This window comes from Schistocerca americana, chromosome 2 (assembly GCF_021461395.2).
Source record: "Schistocerca americana isolate TAMUIC-IGC-003095 chromosome 2, iqSchAmer2.1, whole genome shotgun sequence".
NCBI lineage: Eukaryota > Metazoa > Arthropoda > Insecta > Orthoptera > Acrididae > Schistocerca > Schistocerca americana.
Window position 1 is genome coordinate 793,825,423 of NC_060120.1, and position 11,965 is coordinate 793,837,387.

The window sequence follows — 11,965 nt, forward strand, 5'->3', positions numbered from 1 at the left end:
TTCCACCACAAACTGTAGATCAGTTAATATTCTTTGTTCGTAGAAATAATTTTGCGGCTCTTGACCAACTCTGTTTCTTACGGTACTGGATCACATTAGAGACCTTTTCTGGGACGTACTAATCTCCTCAATATCACTCTTTGATACCGAACATGCCTTTCCACTCCATTGTACGAGATTGAGCTGTATCAGATAGATTGCATTCCAACCGATTGGTACTTTCTTATCTGCCGAATTTTTTAGGGCATCTTAGCAGCAACTTTAAGTTGATGGAGGGTTTGGATAATAGGGAAGTTCACTATATTTTACTAGAAATGGCATAAAAGATGCTTTGTCATATAAGGAACTGACGTGTTTTCAATCCACGAAAATTTAAGGTACTAAATTTTAACAGAGACGCCTGGAAATCGTAATGGGAATCTCCAGAGGAGGCAACTGATATCCATGAAGACAACGCAGCAGTCCTGCTGCCCTCATGAATGTCATTCGTAGGGACCCAATGATGAGGTACACCATGGTTCATATGGAGGTATACAGAAAGACATTTTTTCCTACACAACATGTACAAATGGTTAGGTTAAGTTAGTGTTGTTTAACGTCCCGTCGACAACGAGGTCATTAGAGACGGAGCACAAGCTCGGGCTAGGGAAGGATGGCGAAGGAAATCGGCCGTGCCCCCTCAAAGGAACCATCCCGGCATTTGCCTGAAACGATTTAGGGAAATCACGGAAAACCCAAATCAGGATGGCTGGAGACGGGATTGAACCGTCGTCCTCCCGAATGAGAGTCCAGTGTCCAAATGGAATGTCCCATATTGGTACGTAGTAGTCTCCAATACTTTCCTCTACACAGTATCCTGTGATATCAGATGCAGATCTAAATACATGTAAACTAATTAAATGTAACCACTACTGTAAAGCATTAACGAATAAAGGGAAAAGATTTCAAAAGTGAGCCATGAGGTTAAGAGACCTGCTTCAAATTTTACAGTAACAACAAAGGAGACATGAACATTGGTATGCTGTGCAGACAGCTAATAATGAAAGAAGAAGGACGAAAAAATAATAACACTTATCTTTCTTGTTACTAGGAGTTGGGCTCAACGTCTAAGTGGGTGTCTAACTACGCTTATGCCTGGAGTTAAGTCTTTAGTTGCTACAAGGATGTTTTCTGTTAATCATCAATTCATTCACCTCAGGCAATTATTTATACGTATTTATAGGCGCCAATTGATCGAGTCTTTCTCTCACAATATATTGTACATTTTCGTCCCTTGTAATATTTAAGTACTATGTCTAGATTCAGCAATAACCATTTCGAGGATGTATACATACAGACACTTCCGAAATTCTTTGCTAACTCACTACATCATTGTTACATCTTTGACTAGTGGCACCCTTTTCGCCAATAGTGTTCGTTTGTGGTCAGCGAGCCATGTTAGTCGTTAGTTCAGAGGAATTCCGGCGTTGCACTACACTAAGGTACTTTGATGTGTTGAGCCGATATTGATTGGAGAACTGTTTTCTAGGTCACATGCTGATCTAGCGAATTCACTTTATTTGATGAAGTTCTACATCCTTGTACAGCACTTACCACGTACACGATGTCTGGTTAGATGAATCCAATTTACATTCCGTCCTAAAACATATATTTTGCCTCCTAGTACTGCTCTGCACGCTAGTATTCGGTCATAGGCTTACATGGAGTAGTATACATAACTACTGGGAGTCTAGTTACTGCATCATTTGGGACTTAGTTTGATTTCGTAATATCTCAAATTCTTGCTCCGGGAGGCTACTTTTGTACTGATGATTTTCGATTATCCGTGGCCGGCCGGAGTGGCCGTGTGGTTCTAGGCGCTACAGTCTGGAGCCGAGCGAACGCTACGGTCGCAGGTTCGAATCCTGCCTCGGGCATGGATGTGTGTGATGTCCTTAGGTTAGTTCGGTTTAATTAGTTCTAAGTTCTAGGCGACTGATGACCTCAGCAGTTAAGTCGCATAGTGCTCAGAGCCATTTGAACCATTTGATTATCCGCCCAACAAATTTGTCTTGGGTTTTGTAACGAGTAGAGTGGGTTTCACTATCACTACGAGATTTTAAGTTGTGTCAACTTCTCTTAGAAGGTAGTATATTGGTTATTAAATCTAAATATTGCTAACTTATTTACCAGAAGTGTGCTCTCCTGGACACGAACTATAGTTAAATTTGCCACGTTGCTGAGGCCAGATCTTATATTACTGTGAAATACAGGGACACTCCGACCAGTCACTTTCATGAATCCGGATTCAACTAAACAAGGCGCACTGATTATTTTTATCAAGTCTCTCTGCATGCAAGTTTTTCAGGAATTGAATGTATGATCCTGCATTACTGATCGCTGCTATGAAACATGTGGTGTCATTGAATTGTTGTCATAATTCATCCAACACAAATCTAAGCTTCCATTAATTCCTTCAGCTAGGTAACTATATGTTGTATACTGCATTTAGATGCATACAAACGGGAGGACTGTGCTATTGCACACTAGGATGCTATGAGCAGAAACATTGCACCCATTCACAATAGCGAGTTGCTTTAACTACACTGTACCTCTAAGTACAACATACTGATTTGAAATGATAAATGGACTCCCTAGCTGCAACCAGGCGTTGATATACTTCATTGGGGACATGTTGAAAATGTGTGCCCTGACCGGGACTCGAACCCGGGATCTCCTGCTTACATGGCAGACGCTCTATCCATCTGAGCCACCGAGAGCACAGAGGATAGTGCGACTGCAGGGACTTATCCCTTGCACGTTCCTCGTGAGACGCACATTCCCAACATGTCCACACCATTACATTCGTAGTGCGCCTAGTAGATGTTTGCCCATCATACTCACTACTCGTGGCAGATTAATCTACCAGGTTCCGTACGAGTTCGGGCATAGCATGTCCGTTCACACAAGAAGCCATATTTTAACTGTATATGACGGTAGTATCTGTTCCCGAAAGAACAGTTACCATTTATGACCATGCAGCTTTGCTAGAATGAAATGATAATTAAATGGACACTCGGGCTGCAACCAGGCGTTGATACTTCATTGCGGACATGTGCCTCTCACGGGGAGCGTGCAAGGGATAAGTCCCTGCAGTCGCACTATCCTCTGTGCCCTCGGTGGCTCAGATGAACAGAGCATCTGTCATGTAAGCAGGAGATCCCGGGTTCGAGTCCCGGTCAGGGCACACATTTTCAACATGTCCCCAATGAAGTATATCAACGCCTGGTTGCAGCTAGGGTGTCCATTTAATTTCATTTCATTCTAGCAAAGCTGCATGGTCATCAACGGTAACTGTTCTTTCGGGAACAGATACTACCGTCTTATATACTGATTTGAGATGTACAAACCCGCATATTTTTCCAATTGCGTTGGATTTGTGAAAGTGTGCCCTATGCAATTATTTCGTAGACGTTTCTCGAGTCAGATAACACTGTAAATTTTCTTGGGGCTTTAAATTTTCATCCTGTATATCACTGAAAACATCGTGGCATATTAATCACTACCTCTGAGCGAACTTCAATACGGGCCAGCCGAAGTGGCCGAGCGGTTCTAGGCGCTTCAGCCTCGAACCGCGCGACCGCTACGATCGGAGGTTCCAATCCTACATCGGGCTTGGATGTGTGTGATATCCTTAGGTTAGCTAGGTTTAAGTAGTTCTAAGGTCTAGGGGACTGATGACCTCAAATGTTAAGTCCCATAGTGCTCAGAGCCATTTGCACCATTTTGCAATATGGTTCGTAATCAATGCTAATACTGCAGCTCGCTCTCTTATTGACTATTTAAGTTATTTAAAAGGCCGGAGAGTGGCAGGGGAATACTAAATTGAGTACGACTGCGCCTATTACAGAAATACAGAGTTCAAAGCAAAAGTTGGGTTTTGACGATAGCTTTATCTATCCGGGCTACAAATAATCTGAAGTTCACTCAAATCGTCGCCAGCTCTTATCTGTTAACAGACATTCCAAACTATTTAGTGAAATAAACTCTAATTGTACCTGCAACCGTTCACACAATATGCATGAATTTCGTAAATTGACATCCACTATTTTTGTAACTGTACGTATCGATACCAATGCTGCCAATTTTACTCAGCTAAGCCACTTCACAAGGATTTACACGATATGTGCTGTTTCAGTAACGTACCTGTCGTATCACACTGAGCAGCTGGTATTGTACCCATCTGCCTTTGTCTAATTTGTATGGTGAATGGAGACAAGCAATAAAGCAGCTGAGAGAAAGGGAAACAATGGTGAATGCGGAGAAGAGGATGAAAGAAAATGGAGACGACAGAGCAGAGAGTAGGTAAAACAGATCGCAGAAAGAGCAGACATGGTTGAAAAGGGAGAGAGTTTTTCGAGAATTTACTGGGGACTAATCAGGAAGATTAAAGCGGCGCTGTGCTAGTGATTCATGTAAGCGCTTGTAGAAACAGCTAACGAACTGCTGCAACTGGAGAGACTCGCTGTTATTAAGACGGGGACATTCTTTTCACTTCTTCGTGTAGTCTGATTCACGTTACCTTATTACAGTACTAGGAATGTTCATTCTTTCTTTCACTGTTCTTACACGTAACTTTATTCTGCTAATGATAGATAAACGAAATTATGAACGAAATTACAACTGAATTATAGATTGAGCTTTGAAACTACGCTATTTATCTGCTCTGCCCAATACGAGTCTTTGTCAAAGAAATGTAAAGAAACGTCCATTTGTGGTGAGTACTGTTTAGTGTGATTTGGGATACTCGTTGACTAGGCTTTGCCAGCCGTTTCATGGATGAAATGTGATTATTGTAATGTTCAGCACTGCAGAGAACTGCACGGTTGGAGGATTTTTTTGCGTGATGCATATTACATTTCATTTATAAGCTGTAAAGTTGAAACTCTTCGCAGCTCCATTGTACACTCTTTGGTTGATGTCAGTCTATGACATCATCAACAACAACATTAACACAAGGACGTGAAACATTCCATTCTTGGTTTAAATATAAGTCCAATATTCCGGAACACACATTTCAGTAATGTAGTATCGACCTGTTGAGTTTTCAGTATCAGCAGCCATAAGACATCCAGCCTTGAACAAAGGCCTAGTGGGGACATTTTCTTTCGCAACAATCTTCAGATATACACACATGTAATGTTTAATCATGTTTTTTAATGTCGTCAACCTATCTTTGGTCGTAGTTTAGGTCATATCCCATGTCTAGCAACGTATGCAGCAAAGGATTTCATTGGTCTTTCCGTCATCCACTCGCTTGGCTACATGCTCAAATCATCTTCATTTTGTTCTAATCACTGTCATAACAAGGTCTAGCACAGAATTTGTTTGTTATCCTCCCTCGTAGTAAATACAAACATTTATCTTTCCTTTGCTTGCCGAGTTCTTGAACGGCTTTCGTATTAGGAGTCCCTGTCCCATTGTCAAGCCAAAACGTGTAATACGCACAGATTCAATAGTTTACTTTACAGATATATGGTTCAAATGGCTCTGACCACTATGGGACTTAACATCTGTGGTCATCAGTCCCCTAGAACTTAGAACTACTTAAACCTAACTAACCTAAGGACATCACACACATCCATACCCGAGGCAGGATTCGAACCTGCGACCGTACTTTACAGATATAACGAAGTGCAATTCTGAAAACATTTTTTAGTTTAACAGGTCCAGTCGAGAAATTTTTACTTTAGTCTTTGTTTCCTTTACTATCCAGATAGTAAATACAAAACCTCTTAAACTCACCCTGGAATCCTATTTCCATCATGGAGGATGTGTTTGAAATTCGTCACTCTGCTGGTGTGGCTTTCGTGGACCTGACAGCAGCGTATGATCCTGTCAGTCACCTAATACTATATACAAGTTTTCAGACAGGCCTCTAACTCACTGAATTTATCAGCACTATTATTCAAAACTGTAGGCTTCTCGTTAACTTCCAAGGACTGTGTAATTTCTGAAAACACAGAAAAACGACTCACCTCAAGGAAGGTTTCTAGTAGCATCATTTTTCCAGTATTCTGCAGCATCTGCGTCAGCTACGTACTGCTGACTCCAAATACAAAAAGCTTCCTGAATGCAGATGTCGCAGCCTTCGCTGCACACATCAAACGCTTTGATTCTGTAGAGAGATATGTGACAATCGCGCTCCGAAATCTATCGGGGCACTATTATCGAAACCAGCTACTCCCAGTCCATTTTTAAGATAAAAGTCTATACATTTAATATACGGAATAGAGAAGCTCGTCGTGCGCTACGTGTAGTATGGTCAGGAACCCGTTTACTGTACTGCCGAGCTCCGAAATATCTGGGAGCAGCATCTGACAGAATTATTACGTTTTGAAACCACTGAAATAACTACAAAACGAAAATCGCCTCAGGATGTTTAACCGGCAAGGTGAGACTACGCCCCACTCACTCCAACAATCCGTGCATCTACAAGGAAAGTGTGTTTTTCTGCTGCCCAATGTGCCCCTCCTATCTGCTTCAATCATCTTTGCCAGACAAATGCACCTTAAAAAATGTTCAAATGTGTGTGAAATCTTATGGGTCTTAACTGCTAAGGTCCCTAAGCTTACACACTACTTAACCTAAATTATCCTAAGGACAAACACACACATCCATGCCCGAGGGAGGACTCGAACCTCTGCTGGGACAAGCCGCACAGTCCATGACTGCAATGCCTTAAAACGCACCTTACAGTGGCGAAATTAGCTATGGTCGACAGCATGAGAATTCAAGGGGCAGTTTACATTATAGACATAAACTTCTTTTACAGTAGGAAAAGTCGATTGCCACTGAAAAAATGCCATAATTATCTCTCGACTGGCAAAAATTCCGGATCAGTCTTTATCCGGATCACCGGAAGCGTCCTCAGCTGGGATCACTGCCACAAGACAAAGAATGAAAAGTCAACATAAACCTAAAATCCAAACGATTCAAATGTAGAATGTTTGTAGGGAAGCTATGAAACCTGGCAGAAAAAATAAAAGGGTTGAATCTACATGAGGAGTTTAGCTATTCTTTTCTTTCAAAGCAATGAAACTACCAACGTGAATGACAATAGAAGCTGTGTTAATTTGTGAGCGTCGGTTATAAAATTAGAGGAATTATAAACTATTGTCACGTGGGGAAAGAGAATATGTGAATATAATAACGAAGCTATTGGTAGTCCCTAATGCTTAGATACTTTAAATTTGCATCGATGATCAGAGTAATATAGAGTACTACCTACAGCAACAGAAAATACACTCCTGGAAATTGAAATAAGAACACCGTGAATTCATTGTCCCAGGAAGGGGAAACTTTATTGACACATTCCTGGGATCAGATACATCACGTGATCACACTGACAGAACCACAGGCACATAGACACAGGCAACAGAGCATGCACAATGTCGGCACTAGTACAGTGTATATCCACCTTTCGCAGCAATGCAGGCTGCTATTCTCCCATGGAGACGATCGTAGAGATGCTGGATGTAGTCCTGTGGAACGGCTTGCCATGCCATTTCCACCTGGCGCCTCAGTTGGACCAGCGTTCGTGCTGGACGTGCAGACCGCGTGAGACGACGCTTCGTCCAGTCCCAAACATGCTCAATGGGGGACAGATCCGGAGATCTTGCTGGCCAGGGTAGTTGACTTACACCTTCTAGAGCACGTTGGGTGGCACGGGATACATGCGGACGTGCATTGTCCTGTTGGAACAGCAAGTTCCCTTGCCGGTCTAGGAATGGTAGAACGATGGGTTCGATGACAGTTTGGATGTACCGTGCACTATTCAGTGTCCCCTCGACGATCACCAGTGGTGTACGGCCAGTGTAGGAGATCGCTCCCCACACCATGATGCCGGGTGTTGGCCCTGTGTGCCTCGGTCGTATGCAGTCCTGATTGTGGCGCTCACCTGCACGGCGCCAAACACGCATACGACCATCATTGGCACCAAGGCAAAAGCGACTCTCATCGCTGAAGACGACACGTCTCCATTCGTCCCTCCATTCACGCCTGTCGCGACACCACTGGAGGCGGGCTGCACGATGTTGGGGCGTGAGCGGAAGACGGCCTAACGGTGTGCGGGACCGTAGCCCAGCTTCATGGAGACGGTTGCGAATGGTCCTCGCCGATACTCCAGGAGCACCAGTGTCCCTAATTTGCTGGGAAGTGGCGGTGCGGTCCCCTACGGCACTGCGTAGGATCCTACGGTCTTGGCGTGCATCCGTGCGTCGCTGCGGTCCGGTCTCAGGTCGACGGGCACGTGCACCTTCCGCCGACCACTGGCAGCAACATCGATGTACTGTGGAGACCTCGCGCCCCACGTGTTGAGCAATTCGGCGGTACGTCCACCCGGCCTCCCGCATGCCCACTATACGCCCTCGCTCAAAGTCCGTCAACTGGACATACGGTTCACGTCCACGCTGTCGCGGCATGCTACCAGTGTTAAAGACTGCGATGGAGCTCCGTATGCCACGGCAAACTGGCTGACACTGACGGCGGCGGTGCACAAATTCTGCGCAGCTAGCGCCATTCGACGGCCAACACCGCGGTTCCTGGTGTGTCCGCTGTGCCGTGCGTGTGATCATTGCTTGTACAGCCCTCTCGCAGTGTCCGGAGCAAGTATGGTGGGTCTGACACACCGGTGTCAATGTGTTCTTTTTTCCATTTCCAGGAGTGTAGTATAACAGCAGTAGAATTCGTTGCCAAAATTTAGGAAACACAAAAATAGCTTCCGTGAATAGTCCAATGACAAAATTACTATCGTTAGATACGCCGAAGTTCAGCATTTCTTTCCGAAGTCATAAGTTGAAGCTGGGAAAATGTAGAGTATATTTGGGAGGGGGAGGGGGGGGGGACTGAACGTGTGGTTCAGCATGCATCAGCATTAGTATAACCTACAAAAAGATCACCTTAGTGTCTATCCTACAGTACAGGGTTAAAGAATAAATACCACACATGTCCTCCTGTTCAGGCAAATGGAGTAAGTTGGTTCATTTTAAATTTGTTGTATCTGGGACCTATAGAGGCACCATTAGTTCATGGGCGGTTCCTCGGAAAACCCCAAGAAAAGGATATTTTTACTACATTTTCGCCACTAAGCAGCAGACCAAACCCCAGCCGAGGATTCCAAGAAGGCTGTGCACAGAAACTCGACGAAATTTTTGCGATGTATTCCTAAGTTCCCGATCTCCAGCAATACTGAAAATTTTCTCGATATCTTTGTCCGTTTCCAAGATACGGAGGTTCAAAGTTACTCAACTTGTACAAGTGAAATATGCACGTAAAATCGGGTGAAAAAGTAGATTATAAACTCATGTAACACTGATAAATGTGCTGAAAAGTGTCTCCGTTATCATCTGGAGACCCCAGTTGTAGTACTAAGACCCGCGCAAATTTGTTTTGCATGTAAAATCCGGTCTGAGATGTAAAATTCGTTTTGTGTTATATCACTTTCTTATAAGTAAACTATCTAAATGATACTGAACAATACATTTCTTTTCGTATGAGACATATTACATGACGCAGCAGAAAAACGAGGAGAGAACCAGCGGAAAAATGCTCCTATCAGGGCACAAAAACTGCAAATGTTGCGGTTTATTTAAAAGTGTCTGACTGAAAAGTAGTGTACCAGCTGCCTCATTCTACTTTCCTCAGTACCTTAAAAATTTTTCACAAATATTTTGCATGCGAACAAATTCGAGCTTTGTTATGCTGAGCGAGAGGAAGACAGTTTCAGTGGCAAAGAGAAGGGAAATTAATAAATACTGGAGGTAATAGACAGACAGTGGTTGTGTTATAGAAAGATAGAAGGTGACAACGGGAGTTTGAGAGAAAGAGAGGACACAGTGGCAGTGGAGCATAGTTTGAAGTGACAGAACAGAGCTAGGTAAAGAGTGAAGGAGAAAGTGTTGGGATGGGGAGTAATAAAGAGAAAGAGAAAGTAGAAGTGGATGAGAGTCAATGATAATGAGAGGCAGAATATACGACAGTGACAATGGGAAGAGAGGGAGACAGCGACAGTGAGAAGACACATCAGTGGTAGTAAGGATGGAAGGAGATATTAGCAGTAAGAGAGACAGCAAGAAGGAGATAGTGATAGTGAGAAGAGACTGTAGTAGTGGGACAGAAGGAAGGGGACTGTGTCTGTGACGCGGGAGACAATGACAGAGACACACAATAAGATAACGAAAATCAGTTGGGCTCAACGAGTAAATTAGGAAGGACAACTGGGAGTGAATGGGTAAGAGCAACTTACGACGATGGACTAGTGAGTGTAAGTGAGTTACGTTTTGGGGAGCTTGTGGGAGTTCGAGGCGACTTAAAAAAAAAAAAAAAAAAAAAAAAAAAAAAAAAAAAAAAAAAAAAAAAGCGTGAATATGTTCGCATGCCAAACTATTTGGGAAAATTTTCAAAGATGCTGAGGAAGGCAGAATGAAGCAGCTGGTACTCCAGTTCTCAGTCACACATTTCTTTAAGTAGACAGGAACATATTCGTATTTTTGTGCTGCGATAGGAGCGCCGGTGGTATATTGTTACGGCATAAACCCTTGATGTGATTTATAGATGGTATGTAATTCATATAATCGATTTGGAAAACATAGAATCACATTTTCAGTCTTGCTTGCGTCTGTCCAGTTCAAATGAAACGCTGAAGTATACAAATTAATCCAAAAAGGAACAACAACGAAAGTCAGTAGAACTAATGTAAATTTAGTAAACGGACAAATGTGAGTAGGAGTCGCGCTCTGCCGCTCTGTAAAGTTATGTATATGCATAATTCATCTATAGGTTTTGATAAGTGAATTTTTAGAGTATCACAATATGACGTATGTGGCCATAGCTTTTGACTGCATTGACTTAGAAGTTTAAATTATTTACACTGCAAGGGACGTAGACCTTATTAATTAATTTAAGCTCGATACTTAACCAGTTGGTGAGAAGATGGAGCGTTACCAGACAGACAGACAGACAGACAACAAAGTAAGCGTTTAAGCGTTCCTTTTTTATCGACTGCGACACGGAATCCTAAAAATGCTAGTTCTTCTGTGCGTACTTTTGAAGACCAAATATACAATCGTTGAAATTAGACATGCGTGTCACTTTGGTTTCTGTATGGCAATGGAGTGTGAAATCCAATAAAACCTTGATCCTGCAACAAACTTGCCAGTCCTATCGTCGGTAATTTGCATAATAGGGGCGTTGATAAAAGGCCGCTGGGCCCAAGCGCGTCCATGTAGACAACACCTACAGTTACCTCTAGTCGTATAAGGCGGTCACACTTTGCCATGACGATGTCAGTATTTCGAAAGGTCTGCTTTGAAATAAGAACTATTTGCATAACATAAAGGAAATGAAGAATTCACAGTCGAACGTGATGGTTTTCCCCCACAGAAATTATGAGAATAACAAAATGCCAGCAACTGATTCATCTGGAATGAACGCATCATCATTACTGTCCATGATGGACTAAATATTAATCCACTTCCAGCTAAAGCAATCTACGAACTGCAGAACAAATGCTACATTACATTTAATACAGAGACTATGATTTGTAACTTTAGTTAGAAATGGCATTATTGAAGCCCAAGGAATAGATACCATTTCTCAAAATTTATGATTCTGCTTCTGACACTTGCGCTACGATTAAGTCCACACTACTGCCATCTCCAAAAATTGATGGATACTTACAGAAATTTTGCCGGCCTGAGTGGCCGTGCGGTTCTACGCGCTACAGTCTGGAACCGAGCAACCGCTACGGTCGCAGGTTTGAATCCTGTCTCGGGCATGGATGTGTGTTATGTCCTTAGGTTCGTTAGGTTTAATTAGTTCTAAGTTCTAGGCGACTGATGACCTCAGAAGTTTAGTCGCTTAGTGTTCAGAGCCATTTGAACCATTGTTACAGATATTTTCAGTGACAGGTAACTATTTCGTTTTG

The 11,965-nt window shown here is 42.9% G+C and overlaps 1 non-coding gene across 1 annotated transcript; it reads right to left on the bottom strand.

Moving 5' to 3' along the window:
• Positions 1–2,685: 2,685 nt before the first annotated feature.
• Trnat-ugu lies at positions 2,686–2,760 on the bottom strand. Its single transcript has one exon. It is a non-coding gene; the product is annotated as a tRNA-Thr (tRNA).
• Positions 2,761–11,965: the final 9,205 nt, after the last annotated feature.